This window comes from Tenrec ecaudatus, chromosome 12, assembly GCF_050624435.1.
Source record: "Tenrec ecaudatus isolate mTenEca1 chromosome 12, mTenEca1.hap1, whole genome shotgun sequence".
In the NCBI taxonomy this organism is placed as follows: domain Eukaryota; kingdom Metazoa; phylum Chordata; class Mammalia; order Afrosoricida; family Tenrecidae; genus Tenrec; species Tenrec ecaudatus.
In genome coordinates, this window is record NC_134541.1 from 98,232,583 (window position 1) to 98,258,907 (window position 26,325).

General features: G+C 40.5%; 1 protein-coding gene and 1 pseudogene across 2 annotated transcripts in view; one reads left to right on the top strand and one right to left on the bottom strand.

Moving 5' to 3' along the window:
• The window catches only part of MRTFB (myocardin related transcription factor B), a 264,346-nt gene that overhangs the window by 233,068 nt on the left and 4,953 nt on the right, over positions 1-26,325 (bottom strand). For both annotated transcript variants that reach the window (XM_075564270.1, XM_075564268.1), the window contains exon 2: positions 10,859-10,921. The gene's annotated coding sequence lies outside the window, so the exon portion shown is untranslated. The remainder of the gene's footprint in view (positions 1-10,858; positions 10,922-26,325) is intronic.
• On the top strand, positions 20,805-21,407 carry LOC142423036 (biogenesis of lysosome-related organelles complex 1 subunit 5-like; annotated as a pseudogene).

Genomic DNA, 26,325 nt, shown 5'->3' on the forward strand with positions numbered 1-26,325 from the left:
ACATGAAATCAAATTGACAACAGTGAACTGTAAACAGAGGAGAAGTTGAAGGGGCAGAAACTCAAAGTTAATAGTGGTTGAAAGAATATGAGTCCTGACAGAGAATGGGCACACCCCGTGAAAACGAATCAACCTCACTGAACCTGCACACAGTGTTGAGTGGGTACATGTTTAGCTTTGTATGCTTTCGTGTGAGGGACAGGCAGGGACCCTCGTGGTTCTCAAGTCTTCAAAGCAAATGCTTTGAAGCTGCTACCATAGAATAAGTAACTGACATCAGCCATTCCTATTCTATCCCAAGGACATTTAAGCAATCAAAAACTCTTACACAGATTTCATTTTAAATAAATTATTTCTCACTCTCCTGATAGAATGGCAGATAAGAAAACCATCAATAAAGTCTCTCTTAGATGTCTTAAATCATGGCATGCTGCAAAGCTCTGATTCCCTTAAGAGGCCTTTCAAAGCACTGAACTAAGACAGACACACCAAAAGCAGCACTTACTACTAGAGCAGTAATTGGTAACCTTTTCGTAAAGAAGGATGCAATCTGATTGTAATTCCCAGGTGTCAAAAAACAGTTCTTAAAGGTAACAGAAAAGGGAAACCATACAGTTCCACATGCTCCACAAAGCATGTAGGAGGAGACCCTTTTCATGTGACAGCAATTAACAGCTGAGTGACAGCTGCTAGAACACTCAGACTGTGGAGAACTCTGTCGGATTCCAATAGACTGGAATATATGTTACACAAAACTTACTGAGTTTAACGTACACAAACACTTCACCCTCCCAGGAACACAGGTGTCCTCTCTGAACAAACTGATGAGACTAAACAGCTCCTGTGACATTCCAATATTCATAACTGCACGGCTGCATCACTGTGGCTGTTCTGGTTTTGTGCCCTTGAGTTGATCCTAACTCACAGCATCTAAAGAACAGACCTACCCCAGCATTTCCCCGCCGTTTAACTGATGCATTACTTTGTAACATTACAGGGAAGTGAACTTACTTGTGCTGGTTCTTCTATCCAGAGTCTTCGTAACTTCCATCAAAGGACTGGGTAGGTGCATGCAAATAAGGTGTAAAGGACTCCAATGATGACATTGGTCAGTCTGACATTCCACTTAGTATAAAAGGAGTCATTTCAGAAGCAGGAATGGAGAATCTCACATCCAGCAAGGAAGATGTGAACACATCTGAGATCCTTTCATGAAGAGGCAGCAGTAGCAGAGACCATGAGATTTCCTATTCCTGAAATAAGTAAAACTGAGGGCCCTCAGCAAGAGGCTGGTTTGCTGAGATGGTGTCCCTTAGGCATGATTCAATGCTAAAGTAGCTCTGTAACGCCTGCCTGAGCAGGGCAGAGGCCAAGGGGCCACAGGGTTGAGGCTGAGCATCAGAAATCAATGTCCTGAAGCCATGGCTGAAAAGAGGTGCGTTGGACCAAAAGCTGTATCTTAACATTCCTGATCCTGACTTGTAACTTGCTAACTTCCTGAATAAAGTTCATAATCTTGAGTATCATCTGTGAGCTCTGTGTGACCACTGCAAGGAATTGATAAACCTAACAGAGAAGTACAGTGGCATGGGAGGAATGGTCGGTGTCAGAATAGGGTATGCGTCTAAGGAATCATTCTTGGGCAGATGTGGGTTTGGATTCTCCTTTACCTTTAGGTAACAGGAAGTCACATGTGGCCTCAATTATACAATGGTCACTTGGAAAATATTTCTTTGAGTTATGCAGCTCTTTAAAAGTGCCATTTTACAGAGCAAAACAGTTCAGTTGTTTATATTCTCACTAATATCATCAAAATGGTCTACATTCACAGATAGTAGTGAGTGCACAGAAGCAGATACATACATACAGAGTGTTCCAACATATTGTTTGGGCTAGAAAGCTCACATTTCAGGTAACAACTATTTCAGCCGTTTTCTCTAAAACGTACCTAGACTCACTTTGTTCATTTGTTCATTTTCAAGAAAATGTTTGCTAAACATTCAACACTAAGTAACTAGCCTTTATCCGTTTCTGTGTATATATATATATTTATTGTTATTTCATATATATATTTCTGTGTATATATATATATTTGTTATTTTATATATATATTTCTGTATATATATATATATATATATATAGTTGTTGTTATTTTTGAGAACAGACACAAGCTTCAATGTGTACAATGCAGTGGTCCTGATCACATTCACCACGCTGTGCAGCCACTCCCACCCTCCTTTGTGGCGTTGTTCTTTTCCCCGTTAACGTAACTTCACTGCCCCTCAGTTCCTATCTAATCTTTTAAGCTGCTGTTGCCAATTTTATCCCATAAAGATAGGTCTTAAGAGGGTACAATACTCAAGACAGATATTCTTTACTAGTTAAGCTAAACTAACACTTGGTTTTAAGAAACTTCAATAGATATTTTTGTCTTAAGTTTTAAAGACTATCTCAAGGCAATCATTTTTGGGTTGATCTACCATCTACTCTCTGCGACTCCAGAAACTCTGGAGTATACGAGGATTTGAAATTCTGTTCTGAATTTTCTCCTTTAATCAGGATTTTCGCATAGAATCCTTAATTACAATATTCAGTGATGGTAGTCACCATCTAGTTCTTCTGTCTCCTGGCGAAGGAGGTGACCGTCACACGTGCCCTATTCTCTCCCTGTGCTGCTCCATGTGATGAGGAAGCAGGTGCCGTACCTTGAATGGCTACTTGAAAGCTTTTAAGATGCCAGATACTAAACAAGGAACTAGGATATACAACAGTGTTGCTAAACACACTTTTAGGCCAATTAATTGACAACAGTTTAAGAAACTAGGACTCTTTTCCAGAGGATAATTATGTGGTTCATCAATATATCACACACTGCACCCTGGATTTATTCTCTGTTCTGTGAGGCACTTCTAAGAGGGACTGTCCAATTGTCTTGCTGGAGGACTTTGGGTCTTCACTACATCCACTTCCCCTTCATATCACTTTGGATGCATGTTTTATGAACTTCTGATACCTCTTCCCGTCAACACCTAAAGATCACACAGGCTGGTGTGCTTCTTCCATGTGGGCTTTGTTGTTTCCCTGCTAGACGGCTGCCTGTTTCACTAACTACAAGCCTTTAAGACCCCAGATGCTATAGCTATTGATTGCCAGGCACCATCATGTAATATAATTTTTTATTACAACCAAAACTAAGGGGAAATTGGTGATAAAGTGTTGATTTTAATTAAGATTTCTATTCTACTACTAACAACTCTTTACAAAAAAACTTTTAGAATCCAGGTTTTAAAGTGACTGGTGAAATTAACTCATCATTGAAATAAAAGCTACCATATAAACAAAACCCCATGTTGCCAGAGAATTGATCAAAGAATCCTGAATTTGGGGTATTTTCAAAAGCATAAGATATCTGAGGCAAAACCCAGGAAAACATCATTAATTCAGGCCCTACTCAGGAAGACTCAATTGAGCTCTTGTGGTTCAGAAGGTTAAGCATTGATTGGGCTAATAACTGACAGGTCCGGGGTCAAACCCACCAGCTACTTTGTTGGTGGCAGAGGAAACAGTCCGCTTCAGTAAAGATCTACGTCCTTGGAAACCCTATGGGGCAGTTCTACATGGTCATTATGCATGGGCATCAGCACTCTGGCAGTGGGGCATGAAGATACAATAACTGACTTTCAATTCACCTAGACATAAATAAATAACTCTCACAGCTTTCAAGTTGATTCTGACTCATATTGACTCTGCAAGACCGTGTAGAACTGCTGGCTGCAGCTTTCTGAGACTCTAACTCAGGTGTCCTCAAATTACAGTCCGCGGGCTGCTAAGGACATTTATCCCCCTTGCCAGGTGTTTTTGCCCCGTTTTGTTTTTTTCTTACTTCAAAATAAGATTGTGCAGTGTGCATAGGAATTTGTTCATAGTTTTTTGTTTGTTTTTTTAAAACTATAGTCCGGCCCTCCAACAGGTCTGAGGGACAAGGAACTGGCCCCATTTTAAAAGTTTGAGGACCCCTGCTCTAACTCTCAAAAGGAATAGAAAGTCTCATCTCTCCTCCCCTAGAGTGAATGGTAGTTTCAAACCACTGATTTTGCAGTTAATAGGCCAACACCTAAGCCACTAAAAGTGCAAATAAAAATGGTCAGGTGATTATGTAATCCACTCTAAAGATTTTTTTAATTAAATTATTTTATTGGGGGCTTATACAACTCATCAGAATCCACACATCCATCCATTGTGTCAAGCACTTTTGTATACTTGTTTCCCTCATCATTCTCAAAACATTTGCTTTCTACTTCAGCCCCTGGTATTCGCTCATTTTGTCCCTTCCTCTCTGCTCCCCCCTTCCCCCTCCCCCATGAACCCTTGATGATTTATAAATTATTATTTTGTTATATCTTACACTGTCCGATGTCTCCCTTTACCCACTTCACTGACCATCCCCCAGGGAGGAGGTTATATGTAGATCCTTGTAATCGGTTTCCCCTTTTCCCCTCACCATACTGGTCCTGAGGGGTTCCTCTGTCCTGGATTCCGTGTTTCCAGTTCCTATCTGTACAGTGTACATTCTCCGGTCCAGCTAGATTTGTAAGGTAGAACTGGGATCATGATAGTAGGGGGAAGGAAGCATTCAAGAACAAGAGGAAAACTGTATGTTCCATCATTGCTACACTGCACCCTGACAGACTCGTCTTCTCCCCACGACCCTTCTGCAAGGGGATGTCCAATTGCCCACAGATGGGCCCTGGGTCCCCACTCTGCACTTCCCCTTATTCACAATTATATGATTTTTTTGGTCTTTGATACCTGATACCTTCGACGCCTTGTGATCTCACAGACTGGTGTGCTTCTTCCATGTGGGCTTTGTTGTTTCTCAGTAAGATGGCTGCCTATTTATCTTCAAGCCCTTAAAACCCCAGATGCTCTATCTTTTGATAGCCAGGCACCATCAGCTTTCTTCACCACATTTGCTTATGCATCCGCTTTGTCTTCAGCGATTGTGTCAGGAAGGTGAGCATCTAACCGAATTGTTAGAACAAAGTGTTCTTGTGTTGAGGGAGTACTTGAGTAGGGGCCCACAGTCCATCTGTTTCCTTAATACTAAACCTATAAGTATATGTACATAGATCTATTTCCCTCTCATCGTATGTAACTATATTAACATCTGTATATCCTGTATTTAGATCTCTATAAATGCCCTTGGCCTCCTAGTTCTTCCCTCTATTTCTTCTTACTTTCCTCTTGTCCCACTATCATTTTCAGCCTTCATTTGGGTTTCAGTAATTCCTCTTGGTTACATTGCCCTTGGATCCAGCCCTGCCAGACCTCCTACACCCTCCTTGCCACTGATTTTGGATTACTTGTTGTTCCCTTGTCCCTGGGTTTGTTAACACCCACTTACTTTCGCCCTCTCCCCCTCCCCCATGTCCCCCACTCTAAAGATTTTTACATGCAAAAAACTGCTGCTAAAATACAAATTAACACTGGCTCAGACATTCTTTTCAATTTCATACACCAAATGAAACAAAATATGTTAAACTGGCTATTACAACACTGATGAACTCTCCTAGGTAATTGCTCCATCCTCTCTACTTACTTAACCTTTAACAGAAAAGTTATCATACACAGTCCTATACATTCTCTTCAAGAATTGGCAACATAATTATCTACTTTTGTTCTTAATACATGCTGAACCATGTAACTGAAATAGAGCTCAATTCTTCTATGTTAAAATTAAAAGTATGTTTAGTGGCATTCTCTTTTCCTCAGCTGCAAATAATTGTGGAAATTACTTCTTTGTGAAATATAAATTCCAATATGATGTACTTTAAATAGGGATCTCGACAACAAAAACAGCAGATTTAAAATATGGTGAAGTTATTATTTTAAAGATAAATGAGATCAAGTCTGTGTTAGGTTGAACTCTCTAAAAAAAACAAAAACCAGTGATACTTGTATGTGTTTGTAGATGGAAAGAGACTCATATCAAGAAATGGCTTACGCAGAAGCCAGGTTGGTGAGACTTTGTCTCATGTACTTTGACAGAAAGACCAGTCCCTGGAAAGGGCATCATGCTTGGTAAAGTAAAGAGGCATCTAAAAGGAGGAAAACTCGACAAGCTGGGCTGATACAGGGGCTACAACAGTGGGCTCAAACTTTACAATTGTGAAGATGGAAAAGACAGAGCAATGTTTCCTTCTATTGGACATAAGCTCGCAGTGAGTCAGAACCAACTCCAAGGCACGACCGAACAACACGAGTCAGAGTCAACTGGAAGGCAGTCAGTTTGGTTCAGTAAAGAAGTAATCTAGGAGGCCCAGTCTAAGTATTGGGTAAGTACTGTTGTGTAACCACAAGATCAGCAGTTCAAACCACCAGCATCTCTGTGGAAAAAAATGAGCCTCTCTGTTCCCTTGAAGATTTAGAGCACTGGAAACCCAATCTAGGGTTTCTACGAGTCAGAGTGGACTCAATGGCAGTGGGTGAGTGAGGGGTAATCTAAAGCTCCCTGGCGTTGCTGTGGGTTAGGCAGTGGGCTCTTACATGCAGGATTGGCCGTTTAAGCCACTCTACAGAAGAGTGATGAGGCTGTGTGCTTCCAGAAAGATTTATACTCTTAAAGACCTTATGCAGGGTCATTGTGAGTCAGAACCAACTCAATGGCAGTGAGTTTGGTTCAGATTTAAAGGGCAATCTTGATAGATTTTCTCAAAGGGCACTGAATGATCACAGAGGCTTGTTTATAGAAAATTAAAAGCTGCATTGGTGAGGAAAAGGTCAAGAAAGTCGTGCTGGGGAATTTTGTTTTCCCCATTACCACACCCGGATTCATTTGTCAAGGACAGCAAGGAATGTCCTGTGAGAATTTCACGAGCCTTACTACATATACCCCACAGTCCTGATGCTGCCTCCTCACACTGCTGTTTGTGTTCAGCACTCAAAGAACATGTAAAAGAAACATGATTTGAGTCCCTCAAGGACATGTCAGCTGCAGTTCTGCCACAAAGTGAAGGGTACAGATGGAAACAGGAGCTCAGAAATGTACAGCCTGAGACAGAGGATATGTCAAGAAACAACAGTTTCACATTTTGATATATTTTATTCTATGGCTTTGTAGCAATATGACTTCCCTTGTACAAGATAAGTCAACCATTCATTCCTTCAAAAAAGCTGTATCCACATCAGTTATAATATTAAGCACTGTATTAAAGTAGATTTGGTCCTTACCTCAGTAACATTTGATCGACAAAGTTAACCTGAAGTGAAAAGAAAAGTCTTCATATAAAGCATAATAGATACTCTAAAAGGATATATTTTATGTCTAGGAAAAAGAGGTCAATTTTAATTGACTTCTTATTAAGTAGGCCAAAACTTCCCTAAGTAACTTTTATTTGATTGAAATAACATCTAAGAAAATCAAAATTTGAGATAACATTCACATAAAAATGGATAAATTCTCTGGCCAGCAGAAATTCAACATCAATATACATAAGTTTACAGGCAACCTGGTTGGGCAGAGACTGGAGGAAGCCCAAGAAGATGGCCCTTTGGGTCTGAAAATGAACCCCATCCATGTGAAAAATCAGTCATTTAGGATCAAAAAGGCAGGGTTACCCAAGAATTAAGTTCAGAGGGTTATGAAAGGAGGAGGAATTAAAATGAAAAATACAGGGAGGAAGTTAGATAACTGATGATACATTAAGGGGACTGCAACGGATGAGGTGAAATAAAATGTGTATAAATCAAGGAATGCAAAACTGATGATCTGCTTTATAAACATTTATCTAACATATATCAAAAGGTTAAATTTATATACACAGGCACACACATCGGAACTCAAACATTATGTGATATAACATAAACATCTAGATTTATAAATAAAATTTCATATACTATTTTGGAATAAGTGTCTGTTACAAACTAAAATTATGTTCCCCAAAAGCTAGTAATCCCAACTTTTATCCCTGTTGTAATAAAATCGGGACTGGGTCATCTTAGTTCTGTTATTATAGCAGCCATGTGAGATATGAAAGATACTAAACAAGGGTGCACAGCAGATAGCGGGCAAGGGAGATGCAAAGCCACATCATCAAAGACCAGACGAGACAAAGACCTTCGGACGGCAGCTGACAGCCAGAAAGAGTCCTGACCATGGACTTCTGCCCTCCTCAACAGTGCACAAAGGACACCGGGTATGGCGTTTCTGGTATAGCAACAGTAGAGAACTGAGACTGTCTGTGTTTGGAACATGTCAAAAACAGCTTTTCGGTTGTGTTCATCTTCTTCCTATTGTGAATACTGCTGTGATAAAGATGGGTGTGGATGTATCTGTTTGTGTTTTGTTTCTTATTTCTTTAGGTTAGAAACTGAGTAGAGTTTACTGGATTATATGATATTTCTGTTTGCTTGTTTTTAATTAAATTTTTTTTCTTTTAATTTTTAGGACAGAAACTCATTCTCTCTCAGCCTGGAAGTGGAGAGTCTGAGGGACAAAAACTCAGGAAAACAACCTAACTGCCCATTGGTGGACAAATAGATAGCTAAACTTTGGCACATGCATACACTGGAATACTATGCGCATCCCTAAAGAATAATGATGGCCGTGTCCAACAGCTTATGGCACACACATTTGTGGAAAATAACATACCGAGTAAACTTAACCAAAGGAGGGGAGTCAGAGAAAATGAATAGATAAAATTGATTTTTTAAGGAAAGAAGTTCATTTTTTTATAGAAGTTCATTTTTAAAGCTTCTTTGAGCTCTCTGTAAGTGAATTAATAAAACAAACTCTTGCTCTCTATAGAGGAAAACTTTTAGTACATACAAAAATTTTATTCCATTGACCAATGATATTAAAATAATTCATAATTAGTTAATCCAGGCAACAGACCTTGAAACAAATAAAGCAACATATTCTTAACATTTTCATCCCATTTGAAGTTCAAGGAGGTGTCTTGCTTACACATGAGACCCACAGACATGTTCAATAAAGAAATTCATGTCACTAGAAATATCAAGAGAGAGACACCATTCTTTTCCTATTGGATTAGTAAAGATGAAAAAGATTAACAAAACCTAGTGTTGGCAAAGGGCTGGAAAACGGGCTCTCAAGCCTTTCACAAGGAATACAAATTGGCAGCTTTTACAACGTGCAGCTTAGCCACATGGACTAACATTTAAAATATGCATATCTCCGACCCAGAAGTTAGACTTCCAGGAGAAATGAACAAGTTACAGTGATGTGGTCAACACACCATTATGCACAGAAAGAAAACGAGAAATAACCCACACAGACATTATCAAGACCCACTGTAGTCGGCCTGGTCCCACCTCATTGTGACCCTGTAAGGACAGGGCAGACTGGCTCCCCGGGGTCTCCCAGGCCGCACATCTTCACGGATTCAAACGGCATCCTCTTTCCTGAGAAGCAGCTAGTGGGTTAGAGCCACCAACTTTTTGGTTAGCAGCCCGATGCTAAAGGATCTGCACTACTAGGGCTCTTTAAATGGTTACTAAATCAAACCAAACCAAACTCACTGCCATAGAGTTGACGCCAACTCATAGCAACTCTATAGGACAAAGTAAAATTGCCCCTGTGAGCTTCAGATCTAGTAAGTCTCTACAGTAATAGAAAGCCCTGCCTTTCCCCCGTGGAGCAGCTGGTCATTTGGAACTGCTGACCCTGTGATTAGAAGCCCAGTGTGTAACCGCTCTGCCACATTAAGAAGAGGCTGAACACATGTGGCTAGTAAAATGATTATGAATGATAACGCTTGTCTTTTCAATTCACATGTAGAGACGTGCAAAACAGATTGCATTAAGAATAAACAAGAACTACTGCATTCAAGAAAAGAACATCATGAACAGTGTCATCCAATTTATTTAAGCTTCTATGTAGGGTTATATATATGAATTGGAATCACACAGGACAACAATAACATAAAAATTGATAAATTCTTAGAGGGAAGTTCAGCAAAGTATTAAAGGTAGCCATCTCTAGGTGGTAATATTTAGGTACTTTTTTTCATTATACTGTTTCATATCGATGGACATTTTTCTCATGATTATAATAACAAAGATAATTTTCATTTAAGAAAAAGAAAATTACTTATTTTATCAGAAGTGGTCTTAAATTCTTTCAACTGCCTATTTTAAAAAGAAAATATTCACTAAAACTATATTCTACCACCTGATAACTTCTGGATTTCTTTTCCTCAGTACATTAAAATTTGACCTAACAAAAATTTGAAGATTAGATGCAGAGGGTGAAAGCCAAAGGCCCTTATTCAAATAGCCAGTGTTCCTAGCATACAGATTAAACTCTCATAAAATAATCATCCTCTAGGAACTGGAAACACAGGGAATCCAGGACAGATGATCCCTGCCGGACCAGTGGTGAGAGTGGCGATACCTGGAGGGTGGAGGGAAGGTGGGGTAGAAAGGGGGAACCGATTACAAGGATCTACATATAACTCCACCCTGGGGGATGTACAGCAGAAAAGTGGGTGCAGAGAGACGTCGGACAGTATAAGACATGACAAAATAAAAATTTATAAATTATCAAGGGTTCATGAGGGAGGAAGGGGAGGGAAGGGAAAAAATGAGGAGCTGATCACAAGGGCTCAAGTAGAAAGCAAATGTTTTGAGAATGATAGCAACAAATGTACAAATGTGCTTGACACAATGGAGGGTTGGATGGATGGATTGTGATAAGAGTTGCACGAGTCCCCAGTAAAATTATTTTAAAAAAATAATAATCACCCTCTTAAAACTTAAAAACAAAAGCCTTAGAGAGAAATAAAATAATAAAATGTCTTTTTAAATTTTTAATTGAATGATATAAAAAGAAACTTACCTCAGTAAAAACACTTAATTATTCCCCTGTTACATTCTCTTTCTTAGCACCTTTATTGTGAACCTGAGAAAAGAAAGAAAGAAAATTACTCTGTCTGCAATGATGATGCCTCTGTGTCAGGTGGCGTGGTCAGAGATGTTCCAGGTGATCCTACAGGACAAAGGAGAATGCTCATAGGTCTAAATGCTGTCACCTTTCTAGAAGCAGCCTCTCTCATCTTTCTCCCAAAAAGAGACAGGTGGGTTCCATGCACTGAACTCCTTAAACACTGCGCCACCAAGGCCCCTTGGAGAATGTAAAATCTCTGATACATCATAAAGAACAAAATATGTCACTTCACAGTGCAACAATTGTGCCATCTCTCTCTCTCGCGCGCGCGCGAACACACACACGGAGGGAAACATGAAAGGAGCAGAACAGAAAGAACAGCGAGGGGAGCAAAGCAATGAAATCTTCAAGGAATCCTGAAAACAGACTTCTGAACCAGTGGGTAGATCCGATTGAAAACATTCAGAAGGGTCAGCAGCCAGACCTGGAACTACTTATAGGCTTCCCCCCCACCCGCCCTTTTTTTTAAAACTCTGTTCTTTTTTCATGTCTATCCATGTAAGATAGGCAAGATAACCAACCTGGAGGAGAAAATAATGGGGCCAACAGCTGCAGGGGGGCGGGGTGGGGGGGCATGGACATGGGAGAGGAGGGGGGAGAAAGGGAGGGGGGAGCCAACAAGCCCAGGGACAAAGGAACCATAAGAGATCTAAAATTGATGGCAAGGAGGGCGTACAATGCCTGGTGGGGTTTGGTCAAGTGCAATGCAGCTGAGAGAAAGTATTGAGAGTAGAATGAATGTCAAGTCAAACATGATGGTGGGGCAGGAGGAAAGTGAAAACAATAGAGGAAAGAACTAGGAGGCAAAAGACATTTATAGAGGTATAAACATAAGCATGCGCATATGTAAATATTAATATATAACAAAAGGGATATAGGTCTGAGTATATATATTAAAATGTTAAGTATGTATTAAGGTAGCAGTTGGGCATTGGGTCTCTATTCAAGTACTCCCTCAATGCAAGAACACTTTGTTCTAATAACCTAGCATTCTGTGATGCTCACCTTCCTGAAACGCTTGCTGAAGTCAAGCTAATATGAACCAAGCTGATGGTGCCCAGCTATTAAAAGCTATAGAGTCTGGGGTCTTAAAGGCTTGAAGTTAAACAAGGAGCCATCTAGCAGGGAAGCAAGAAAACCCACATGGAAGAAGCACACCAGCCTGTGTGATCACGAGGGGTTGACGGGAAGAACTATCAGGCATCAGAAGACCTAAAACAAAAACACAAATATATCGATGCAAATGATGGGGGTCAGAGTGGAGACCCAAAGCGCATCTGTAGACAATTGGTACATTCCCTCACAGAAAGGTCAGTCAGCCAGGGTGCAGTACAGCACCCATGAAACACACAGCATTCCTTTAGTTCTTTAGTGCTTCCTCCCCCCCCCCCCACTATCACGATCCCAGTTCTACCTGACAAATCCAGCCAGACTGGAGCTTGTACACTGGTATAATAAGAGCTCTCAACACATGGAATCCAGGACAGATAAGCCCCCCCAGGAACATGGGGGAGAAGGGGGAGAAACGGGAAACCTATTACAATAATTAAAGTATAACCCCAAACCCCAGGGGGATGAACAACAGAAACGTGGTGAAAGGGAGACAGTGGATAGTGTAAGATATGAAAATAATAATAATTTATAATTTATCAGGGATCCATGAGGATGGGGAGGGTAGGGGAGGGAGGGAAAAAAGAGGAGTTGATACCAAGGGCTCAAGCAGAAAGAAAATGTTTTGAAAATGATGTCAACTTATGTACAAATGTGTTTGATATAACTGATGTTTGGGTTGTTACAAGAGCTGTTAAGAACCCCCAATAAAATTATTTATTATTTTTATATATATATATGTATATATATATATATATATATATATATATATATACATACAGTATATGCCATTAAAACGGGATGCTGAAGGAGCCCTGGTGGTGTAGTGGTTACACATTAGGCTGCAAACCACATGGTCCGTAGTTCGAAACCACCAGTCTCTCTGTCAGAGAGACTAGACTTTCTACTCCTGACTCCCGTAGTTAGCCCCAGAAACTCACAGAGGGTTGCTACAAGTCAGTATTGACTGGCTGGCTATGAGTTAGAGTGAGTACAAGAGGGTGGTTGGAAAAGAGTGAGAAGTTGAAAGTACAGTGGAAGGTCAAAGTTGGGATATTAGACTCAAGAGTATATCCATTTGAATCCCAGCTACTTTCTCCTCACTCACTCATTCATTCACTCACTGTCTTAGAATCAAATCATAAGGTTGGGTTGCTAACTGCAAGCTCTTCGGTTCAAATCCACCAGGCGCTCCTTGAGAGAAAGATGAGGCTTTCTACTCCAATAGATAGTTCTAAGTCTCAGAAAATCAAGGGGCAGTTCTACTCTGTCCTATAGGGTCATTACGAGTACCGCGTCTTACTTGTGTGACCTGGCACCGCTCAGATTACCTTCGTAATTACCAGTTTCTCCGTGTGCATAATAACAGTCCCCACCTCAGAGGGTTGTTAGAAGGGTTAGATGAGACAAACCATACTAGTAACTTTACAACAGTTCCTGGCACAGACTTGATGCTCAGAAGATGTTAATTATTATTTTTATTGGTATGTGCTATTATTATATAATGATAAACCTGTGGGCCACTCACCACCCACTACTATTGAGAATAGTCATAATCCTCGTCTTCAAAGATGTTACAGTTTATGGGGTGAGATAACGGTGAGAGCTTCTCAGACATGTAATAAAAGGCAAAAGAAAGACCAATGTCATTATTCGTTCATTCCTTTTAACAAGTATTTAAATGCCCATTGTTTGCCAGGGATTTGGTGGGGTGCTAGAGAGTCTTTGGTATCCTGGACATTTCGTTCTTCAAAGAGTTTCCAGTCCGTGGATACACAGGGCAGCAGATACTACTTTGACCAAGTTGGGGCAGTATCTGAAAGAGCAGAACGTTCTGAGGGGAAGGCACTGTGTTTCTTTGCTAAGTAGCCTCTGTGTTAGGGAGCACACAGGAAGGCAGTACATATTAAAGCAGGAAGGTGGTAGGAGGCCTATGTTAGGCTGTTTATTCTCTGCTCTCAAGTACAGTAATTGTCCTGCTTACATTTAATAAGAGCTTCAAATACCCTTACTGTTACTCTTCCTGGATCAGCTTGTAGAGGTGGGAGGAGAAAAGGGGGAAGGAAACCAGAGCAACAACCTGACTGTAGATGAGTGCTGGCAACATTCATGCGGCCACAGCAAGTCCGGAGCCACCAAGAGCAACGGGAGGAACGTGGGGGAGATGGAGAGAGATGTCACGTGATGAGTTTCACGTGTTTTCTTCCTTAATCTGCCCAGCATCCTTAGAAAGACAGTGTTGTTCCTTGTACAGATTAGGAAACTGAGGCTCAGAGAGAAGTCAAATGTATTCCCTGACATCCAGAATCTAAATCTAACCCAAACCGATCGCTGTCAAGTCAATTCTGATTCAAAGGGTAGAACTGCCCCATAGGGTCTCCACTGCTGCAATCTTCATGGAAGCAAACTGCCAGTCTTTCTCCCACGGAGCAGCTGGACGGTTCACACCACCAACCTTTCACATCACCAACCACTGCACCACCAGGACTCCTCTGATGCCCAGAGCTAGCAAACACAGTTACAGAACTGAACTGTAGATGTGACACAACCACGCCCCCCCCCCCAAGGCTTTCTTCCACTTAGCAAAACTGAGCATAGATTTTTCATATTCTGTTAAACTCACAACTTCAGGATACACATACTTCTGTACATATGTAGACATTAACAGTCTTCAAATATACAACCCAACCCGTGGTGGATTTGATGAGATAAAGAGAAGACCACCAAATCCAATAGGAACAAGAAGATAATATACATAATAATATATTTGATAAGAAATGGGCAAAACCTATGAGAAAAAATTGTAATGTTCTAAAGGGCTGAAGAGTGAAACCAAACAAATGAAAAGATATACAATGTTCTTGGCTAGGAAAACTCCACATTAGAATGATGTCAATTCTCCTGAAGTTAATTTCTTAATTTAACATGAACTCATTAAAAAAAAAAGTTTCTGAAACGAGACAAAATGATTCTAAAAAGTTCACATACAAAAATAAACACTCATTATGAGGAAAATGAATGGCAACAAGAGAAGACTAGTTTTAAAGTATATTAAAATAATTTTGGTTTATTCAAATATTTATTGAACAGCTAGGAGATACAAAGGTTATAAAATATTTTTAAACATTTTATAAAACAAATAAGGTGATACTGGTATACGAATAGCAAGACTACTGAAAATGAATAGAAAGTCTATTGTTGATATATCCCAAAGTTGGGAATAGATAGATATTCCCCAAATAACAACATATTCAAGCTAAAATTATAATAGTTGGAGTTGGGGGTAGGGGTGTAACACCTTATCCTTAGTAAAGGCGCACTGTTGGCACACTGGGTTACACATTGAACCACTTACTGTCAGGTCAGTGGATCAAACCCACCCGCTGCTTCACAGGCAAAAGATTTACAGCCTCAGAAACCCTAGAGAGCAGTTCTACTCTGTCCAATACTGTCTCTGTGGGTCAAGATAGACTCAATGATTTACTCAATGACAGTAACTATGTGATCAGTAATATTTTGTACCAATAATTTATGGATGTCATAGATGAGATGTTCAAAACACTGCTAGATTTATAAAGATGCTACTAATAAAAGGCAGTAATAATAAAAACATTTTTTAAAAAGGAGGGTATTTCAATATACATAAAAACTGACTTTAGATCATTGTAGAAACAAAAGAAAAAATGGGAGGAGGGAAAGGGGTAAATTCCAAAACTGATAAAAGCCTAACTAGGACTCAAAATTCAGACATTATGAAAGACCAATATATTGACTACCTAAAATTTAGATAAAATAAAAGTTAAAACCTTCTACAGGACAAAATAAATTAAAGCAAACAAAAAAGAAACACACTGCAGGATACTCCAACTGACCACAAAGTGCTAATCTCTACATAGCTTCCTAGAAATTGATGAAACAGCAACATAAAACTAAAATGTACCGAGGGTCAATGCAAGAACACTTTGTTCTAATAACCTGGCATTCCATGCTGCTCACCTTTCCGATCACTGAAGACAAAGCAGGTGCATAAGCCAATGTGGTGAAGAAAGCTGATGGTGCCCAGCTATCAAAAGATATAGTGTCTGGGGTCTTAAAAACTTGACGATAAACAAGTGGCCATCTAGCTGAGAAGCAACAAAGCCCACATGGAAGAAGCACATCAGCCTGTGTGGTCATGAGGTATTGATAGGATCAGGTATTGGGCATCAAAGACCCAGAACAAAAAAAATCATATCATTGTAAATGAGGGGGGGTGCAGAGTAGAGACCCAAAGTCCATCTGTAGACAATTGGACATCCCATTACAGAAGGGTCAAAGGGAGGAGACATGCTAGTCAGGGTACAGGGTAGCACCAATGAAACATCCAACTTTCCTCTAGTTAATGCTTCCTCCCCGCCACTATCATGACCCTGATTCTACTTTACAAATCCGGCTAGACCAGAGCATGTACACAGGTACAGATAAGAGCTAGAAACACAGGGAATCCAGGACAGATAAACCCCTCAGTGCCAATATTGAGAGTAGGGATATCAGGAGGGGAAGGGGAAGGTTGGGGGAGGGGGAACCAATCGCAATGATCTACATATAACCCCCTCCCAGGGGGTGCAGACAACAGAAAAGTGGGTGAAGGGAGACATCGGTCAGTGTGAGACATGAAAAAAAAAATTATAAATTATCAAGGGTTCATAAGGGAAGGTGGGGGAGAGAGTAGGAAAAATGAGGAGTTGATACCAAGGGCTCAAGTAGAAGGAAAATGTTTTGAAAATGATGATGGCAACAAATGCACAAATGTACTTGACACAATGGATGGATGTATAAATTGTGATGAGTTGTACGAGTCCCCAATAAAATGATTTAAAGAAATGTACAGAGGGTATAAAAAGATACATAGAAAGTGAAATGCAAGTAGCCTATACGCTTGAAAAAATGCTCAGTCTCATTAAAAATGGGAGTAATGCACATGAAATCTATATGGAGTCTCTGACTTATCCTTAAAGCTGCAGAAATAGTCTTTGAAGAAGATTCAGAAATTGTTTGTGAGAATACCAAAGGGTACAAATTTGAGGCAGGACCATTTGGCAGATTTTATAAAATAATATAAATGCAGAGTCACTGTGCCTACACAAAATGATAAGGCCTGGTATGAAAGGTGGGTGGTTCTCTCTCACCTGTGGCTCCAGGGAGGAAGACCTAGCAATCTGCTCCCATAAAGCTTCTAGGTGGCATAAAGTGGAACCACCTGAGTTTCAGACACTCTTTATGGAAGTAGAAATCCCCGTCTTTCTAGCAGGTGGTGATTTCAAAGTTCTGACCTTGCAGTTAGCAGCTCAACAAGTCACCACGATGCCACCAGGGCAGGCTCCTTATTATTGCCCTTAGTGACCATTAAGTCCATTACAACTCACAGAGATAACAAAAGGAAACCGAGCTCAGTACCGTGCCCTCTCCCTGTCATTGCCATGTTGGGTCCCCGTGTGAATCCATCTCATTGAAGCTCTTCCTCTTTTTCACTGACCTTTATTCACTCAGACGGCCCTCCAGAAACGGGTCCTTCTTGAAAGCATGCCTACAGTACACCTGACCAACTCTCGGCATGCTTGCTTCTAATATTCTGGCTGTGCTTCTTTCAACTCAGATTGATTGGTTCTTCTGGCAGTCCAAGGTACAGTCTTCATCAATCACCATAATTGAAATGCATCAATTCTTCAGTCTTCCTGATTCATTATCCAGCTTTTGTGCGCATTTGAGACTGAAAATGCCATGGTTTGGGACAATGCACCTTAGTCCTCAAAGCGACGTCTGCTCTTGACACTTTGAAGAGGTCTTTTGAAGCAAATTTGCCCAGTACAATACACTGATTCTTGACTGCTGTTTCCATGAACAATGATCATGGATCCAAGTCGCACGAAATCCCCAAATGCAAAAGAACTTCAATCTTTTCTGTTTATCATGATGCTGCTTACTGATTCAGTTGTAAGGATTTTTGTTTTATTTTCTTGATGCTAAAGTACAACTAATGCATAATAAAGGCCATAATCTCTGATCTTCATCAATAAGTGCGTCAAATTCTCTTTAAGGTTGTATTATCTGCAATGGCGAAGGTTATGGGCCTTCCCCTAATCCTGATGCTGAGGTTTTTTGTTTTGTTTCACAGACAGCACTCACGGTTAAAAGTTGTCTGTTACGGAAAGAACAGTTACAATTCTAGTTCAGGCATGCTCAGGATATAGTTCTTCCATCAGGACTTCCAGCCCTACATGCACTTTGGCACTGTGTCTCTCAGCTCCTAGGCCTCTTGTATTTGGCCTGTGTGGGCATGTGCCATAAACTGCTCTTAGCTCTTTTGATGCAGAGCTCAAAGGCACCCCACTCAGCCAGCAAGCACTGCCTGAAAGCACTGGACTTCCCCAATCCGTGGGCCCAGAAACCCAGCACTTCAACTAGTTAGGGCTCTGTGTACTTTATTTGCATAAGCCCACCCCGACAGAATGCTGTGTACCTTATTTTCATTGTTAGGAAGCTTTCCAATCCCTTTGGTGAGGCACAAGCAACTCATCTGCATTGCACTACAATATTTGGTGGAAGTTACTATCAAGTAACGTACTGCACTACAGGTTAAGTTGTTTTAAAGGGGGCAAAGGGCGCCAAGCATGAATTTCTATAATCTGGAAACTCACTGTACTCGTTTTTTGGGTTTGGTTTTTTTTTTTTACATTTTACTGGGGGCTCGTACAACTCATCGCATTCCATACATCTATCCATTGTATCAAGCACATTTGTGCATTTGTTGCCATCATCATTCTCAAACATTTTCTTTCTGCTTGAGCCCCTGATATCAGCTCATTATTTTCCCCCCTCACTTTTTACAGTTCAACTTCTCAGATTATTGGCTCAACATACTGTTGTTGTTAGGTGCCATCAAATTGGTTCTAACTCATCACAACCCTGTGAATAACAGAACCAACCACTGCACGGTCCTGACAATTGTTCCTGTGCCTGAGCCCATTGTTGCAGCTGTTGTGTCAGTCCATGTCTTTGAGGGCCTTCGTCCTTTTTTTTAAGCGTTTCTCTTTTTCACTGCCCCTCGACTTTACCAAGCATAATATCAATATATTACCCCCACAAAAATGTATTCTTTCCCTTCAATCAAGTGAAAACAAGTGATTATAGCACACTATACAAAGCTATTTAAAAGGGTGAGGACTTAGAAAAGAGCATGAGATGGTGCAATGGAAAGAAAGGCGGTTTAGTCCAGGGAGAAGTCCTGGTGGTGTGGTGGGTTAAGCACTGGAGTGCGAACCAAAAGCTGGGTGGTTCAAAGCCACCATCTGCTCCACAACAGAAAGATATGACAAATCTACTTCCATAGAAATGTACGGCCTGGTGTCTTAAATCCTAGGGAGTAGTTCTTTGCTGTCTGACAGGGCTGCTACAAGACAGAACCAACTCAATGGCAACAGGTTCATTCAATGGTTCTCAAAGTGTGGTCTCAGGACCAGCAGTATCAGTACCACTGGAGAACTTGATGAATATGCCGACTGTAAGGCTCCAGTCCAGAAAATCATATACAAAGATGCAAAAGATCATTAAAAAGACAAGGAAAGAAGAAAAGATCAAAGTGGATGTCAGAAGAGACTCTGGAACTTGCTCTGAATTGTGAAATATCTAAGGCAAATGGAAGAAATTGTGAAAAAGCTGAGCAAAAAAATTTCAGTGGGAAGCCCGAGAAGACAAAGCAGTATAATAAAATGTGCAAAGATCTAGAGTTAGAAAATGTAAAAGAATACACTCAGCATATCTAAAACATAACTCAAGAATCAAGCCTCCAGTTGTAATACTTAAATGTTTAAAGACTCTACAGACAAAATCTTGAATGATCCCTGACCCCACCACACCTAGGCGAGACACTGGGAATGTGCAACAGAGCAGCAAGGGGAGCAGAGCAATGAAGTCCCCAGGGAATACCAAAAATAGACTGTGGGGCCAGGGCAAGGTATCCCACCAGACTTGACAGGAAAACACTCACAAAGGACAACAAATAGACCTTGAACTATTTATAGGCTTTTCTTTTTTTAGTTCTTGGTTTTGTTGTTGTTATAGCTATTGTTTATTTTCAATTGTTGCATTACTTTGCTGGGTCTTGTGTTTGTGCATACTGTGTCTCTGCATGTCTATCTAGATGGGATAAGCGGGATAAACAAGCTGGAAGAGAACAACAGGGGACGACAGTTCCAGGGGACATGGAAGGGGGGGGAGGAAGTGGGTGTTAATAAACCCAGGGACAAGGGAACAACAAGTGACCAAAAATCAATGGTGAGGAGGGTGTAGGAAGTAATTACTGAAACCCAAATGAAGGCTGAACATGATAGTGGGACAAGAGGAAAGTAAAAGGAAATAGAGGAAAGAGGTTGGAGGCAAAGGTCATTTATAGAGATCTAAATACAGGCATGTACATATGTAAATATATTTATTTATGATGATGGGGAAATAGATCTATGTACATATATTTATAGATTTAGTATCAAGGAAGCAGATGTACATTGGGCCTCTACTCAAGTACTCCCTCAACACAAGAACATTTTGATCTAATAAACCAGCACTCTAAGATGCTTACCTTCCTGACACGATTGCTGAAGACAAAGCGGGTACATAAGCAAATGTAGTGAAGAAAGCTGATGGTGCCCGGCTATCAAAAGATATAACATCGGCGGTGGGCGGAGCAGCCGGGATGAGCGGAGGAGGCACCGCGACCCTGGGGGACGGTGAGGCCGCGCCTGGCGGCGGCGGCTTCAAGAAGAGGGACTCGGTGGGGATCCCAGGCTCGCCAGCGCACCTCATTATCAAGGATCTTGGAGAAATTCACTCAAGACTCAGATCACAGACCAGTTATTCAAGGTGAAACCCGTTTTATTGTGAAAGAATTTGAAGAAAAGCGTGGCCTCCGGGAAATGAGAGTTCTTAAAAATTTGAAGAACGTGATCCGTGAAACAAATGAAGATACTCTTCCCAAATGTCTAGAGACTATGCAGGACAACTTAAAACAGGTCCTCCAGAGATTGCAAGCAGTTAATCACTCAGTCTGTAGACTTCAAGAGATGGAGCAGGAACAAAGAAAGATTCATAATGAGCACATACCAGCCAGTGAGAAGCAGCGTGTAACCCAGTGGGAGGATTTCATGAGAGAACAACATAAGAAGCAGGCGGGCGTGGATGAAAACCATAGAACAGCCATGGAGAGGCTTAAAGAACAACATGCTGAGATGGAGAAGGACCTAGCCAAATTTTCCACCTTTTAACAACTTGAAACTGAGCGATAAAAAGCCCTGAGAAAATACTGACTCTGTCCTTCCCCTCACTGCAAAAATTATTCTCAACAAACCATTTAGCCTCGATTCAAGCTTAGCAATATAGTCAATGGCAGTCTTATATCAAAAGAAAGAAAGACCCCCAAGAGTTCTGATGAAATATTTAATAGAAGAAGGATATATCCTTTTAGTTTTAAGCACCTACATGTGATTACCTAAACAGGCAGTAAGAGGAGGAAAAACAGGATAAATTAACTCTGTTAATCAGAATTGGACTTCATTGATTAGGTCAGAGAATTGTGAAGTATAGATGTCTTAGTAAAATAAAACAGAATTGATGGAAGTTTATTATTGTGATTTAAAAGAGGTCTGCCATAGCTCCCAGGGTGTAAGAAAAAAGTATAAAGGGTTATTCTATGGGTAATATAAACAAAAACAACTGTCGCTGGAGCAGTTAATATTTAAGGAGAATGGGAATGATAGCATTGTCTCAACCATGGCAACAGGTAGCCCTGTTGGTCTTCGAAGTGACTACAGGAAAGTGTTCCACATGTTGCAAGGGAGCATCCTGCCATTGGTCTCACTGAATGACAAGAACACACCTTTGCTAAGTTTTGTGGCCTTCGAGCACTTAATATTTTCACCACTTAAATATTCTCAGAAGAAAAGCTTATCAAAAACACATTTTGACTTTTAGCCTACGAAGCACCATAATTTTACCCAGAGTATTTACCTTGTGTTTGTGTCTGTTTCGCTGTGGGTTAGCTTTAGGGTAAATCATGTCTGGTTTCAACTGTTTAATGAGAACTCAGCAAGATCTGCCAATGGTCCCTCTGGAGCCACATGAGGATGCTGGCTGTGAATAACCCAGAGTGTTTGCCCACACGGCAAATGACCCGTGTTACATATAAATCCTTTGTAGTGTTAACGTTTGTTCTCATAAGCAGGTGTATTATGGCAAAATGTACCAATTCTGTCACCACTGGGATCTTTAAAAATCTATGAGTAGCAATCTAATTAAAGAACTGTCTGTTTTTTGGGGGGGTTTTGCAATAACTAAAATTAAAGGCAGTAACTTCAATCATTTGTGGCAAGTGAATTCAATGTATGGATCACTAGTTTCAACATTTTTTAATGGTTCTACAGGAAATAAAGGCAAGAAAGTAAATATCCAACTTTCTTGTGTTATCTCAGACTTGTCCCTGCAGAAAATTGACAATGCTTGCCTCTGTAATAGTATGACTTACTGTCAAAGCGTCATTCTTGGCTGCATGTTGGAAATGTGATTAAAGTTAATAGAGGAGACGAAAAAAAAAAAAAAAGATATAGCATCTGGGATCCTAAAGGCTTGAAGATAAACAAGCGGCCATCTAGCTGAGAAGCAACAAAGCCCACATGGAAGAAGCATACCAGCCTGTGTGATCATGAGGTGTTGATGGGATCAGGTATCAAAGACCCAGAGCAAAAAATCAAAATGTAAATGAGGGTAGGGAATGTGGAGTGGAGACCCAAAGCCAATCTGTAAGCAATTGGACATCCCGTTACAGAAGGGTCATGGGGATAAGACGGGACAGTTGGGATGCAGGATAGCACCAATGAAATATACAGCTTTCCTCTGGTTCTTTAATGCTTCCTCACCACCATTATCATGACACTAATTCTACCCTTACAAATCTGGCTAGACCAGAGCATGTACATGGGTACAGATAAGAGCTCGAAACACAGGGAATACAGGACAGATAAACTCCTTGGGACCCATATTAAGAGTAGCCATACCAGGAGGGGAAGGGGAAGGTGTCGGGAGAAAGGTGGAACTGATCACAATGACCTACTATAACCCCCTCCCAGGGGGATGGACAACAGACAAGGGGATAAAGGGAGACATCAGACAGTACAAGACATGAAGAAATAAAAATTTATGAATTACCAAGGATTCATGAGGGAGGGAGGGGGAGGAAGGGGACAAAAATGAGGCGCTAATACCAAGGGCTGAAGTAGAAAGATAATACTTTGAAAACGATGATGGCAACATATGTACAAATGTGCCTGACCCAATGGATGGATGTATGGATTGTGATAAGAGTTGTACGAGCCCCCAATAAAATTATTTTTTTAAAAGGAAAATGAATTGTCAAGAAAAAAACAAAATATTGAATGATGCAAAAACACACAGTTACTGTGCCAAAAAGAACTAATTGACATTCAACCTCTTCAGGAAATAGCACATAACCAAGACCCAATGGTACTGAATGGTCCAAGCTACACTGAAGTCACTAGCCAAACACAAAGCTCCATGAATTGACAGAACAGCAAGTGAAACGTTTCAACAAGCTGATCAAGCACTGGAAGCACTCCCTTCTTTATGCCAAGAAATCTGGAAGACAGCTACTTGGCCAATTGTCGGGAAGAGATCCATATATGTCCCCATTCCAAAGAAAGGTGTCTTACCAGAATGTTCAAATTATAAAACAATATCATTAATACCACATGTAAGTAAAATGTTGCTGAAATTCATCCAACATCAATTACTGCACTATGTGAACAGGGAGCTGGTAGAGGTTCAGGCTGGATTCCGAACATGACATGGAACAAGGGCTATCATTGCTGATATCACTTGGATCTTGGCTCAAAGCACAGAATAGCAGGAATTGTGATTACTTGTGTTTTATTGACTATGCCAAGTCATTTGACTGCATGGAACACAACAAAGTGTGGATAACCTTAAGAACACTTCATTCTTGTCATGTGGAACCAGTACAGAAAAGTCAGGAAAACGTGTATCAAGGTTGCATCTTTCACCACACCTTTCCTTATTTTCATGCTGAGCAAACAATCAGAAAAGCTGGTTATATGATGAAGAATGAGGCTTCAGGATTGGGAGAAGGCTTATTAACAAGCTGTGATATGCAGATGGTATAACCTTGGTTGCTGTAAGTGATGAGGACTTGACAGAAAATGTTTTGGAAATGATGATGGCAACATATGGACAGATGTGCTTAATAATCTATATGTAACAATGGCTATACGATCTGTGAGAGGCCCCAATAAAATGATTTATTAAAATAAATAAATAAATAAATAAACACAATGAAAACACACTCCAAGGACTTGGAGCATTTGCTGATGAAGATCAAGGACTACAATCTTCAATAGAAATTATACGCTAATGTAAAGGAAATAAAAATCCTCACAACTGGACCAATAAGTAACACCATGATAAATGAGGAAAAAAATAATATTCTCCAGGATTTCACCTTGTTTGGATTAATGATCAATGATCATGGAAGAAGCAGTCAAGAGATCCAAAGACACATCACAGTGGGTGAATCTGCTGCACAGGACACCTCTGTAAAGTACTGAAGAGCAAGGATGTCACTTTGAGAAATAAAGCACGCCTGAGCCAAGCCCTGGTACTTTTAATTTCTACAAAGGTATTTGAAAGTTGGATTCTGAATAAGGAAGACTGAAGAAGAATAGATGTATTTAAATTATGGCGACGCCATATTGAATGTGCTAAAAGAACAAACAAATCTGTCCTGGAAGAAGTACAACCAGAAGGATCCTGAGAAGCAAGGATGGGGAGACTTCACCTATGTACTTTGGACACATTACCAGAAGAGACCAGTGTCTGGAAAAGAACCTCATGCTTGATAACGTAGAAGGTTTGCGAAAAAGAGAAAGGTCCTCAACAAAACGGGCTGACGTCTTGTCTGCAACAACGGTCTCAAGCTTGAGGATGGTGCAAGACGGAGTGATGTTTTGTTCACTTGTGCACAGGGCTGTGATGAGTCAGAGGCAACTTGATGGCACCTAGCAACAGTCCAGGAGCACTGAAGCAGTAGGTTAGCAATCCTTGCAGCAAGTCCTATAGGTAATCCTAATAAATGTTCAAGCTTGAGAGCCGCGATCTAGCCTAGCACTTGGCAGATTTTCATATGCATATGAGTTGCTTGGGTTTAAAGAAAAAACAACAACCCTCAAACTTGCTATCAAATCAATTCTGACCCATAGAGACCCTGTCAGACAGGGCAGAACCGCACATGTGAGTTTCTGAGACAAAACTCTTTACAGGAATAGACAGCCCCATCCTTCTTCCTCAAAGTGGCTGGTAGTTTCAAACTGCTGACTTTGTGATTAGCATCCTAAGGCATAAACACTACACAGCCAGACCTGGCTAAAAATACAGAATTGAGTCAGTAGGTCCAGGGTGGGCCCCAGAGCCTGCGTTTCAAATAAGTCCTAGGAGACTGTTGGTTTGCTCTTGGGAGTCCAACTGGGAAGAAAGTATGTAAACCGCTTTCATGGAGTTGAGTTGCCTAGGAAAACCTGACCCCAATTATCAGACTAACAAACATTCTTCCACGGGCTCCCCAGCTAAGAGAAGCCAGGTAAGCCTCCCATACGAACTGTGTGCTTCACAGGGATTAAATGCATTGTCCAACATATTTCTTATTAAAACAATACATCTGAATGGCTGAAATGTAACTCAAGGATATGCCATTTGAGGATATTTTCATATATATGCATACATACATACATAATTTATAAGTCTTTCAGAATAACAAGAAAAACCAAACTATATTCATATTTACACCACTGCTTGGGTCTACTTGTGTCTAATTAATTTCACCTCAAACGCACTAGCCACACCATCTGCTCGCCATGAGAAATCATGAAGCCGTCTGTTTCCTTCTAAATATTTTCAAAAGATGGTTTTCATCTTTACAAACACTGCTTCCCCATTTGTTGGAAACGGGTGGGGAGATCACTACAGGAATCTTCTGAGCAACGAAGTTAAGCTTAGATGGAAGTAAATGAAAATGTCTACATCCTCATTTTGAAAGTTATCAGTTGGCTAAGATTTGCGGGGTTAAATATTGTGTAGAAAAATTTTACATATGAGCTTTCTTTTTGCATATAAACTATTTCAATGCCTCTTAAGTT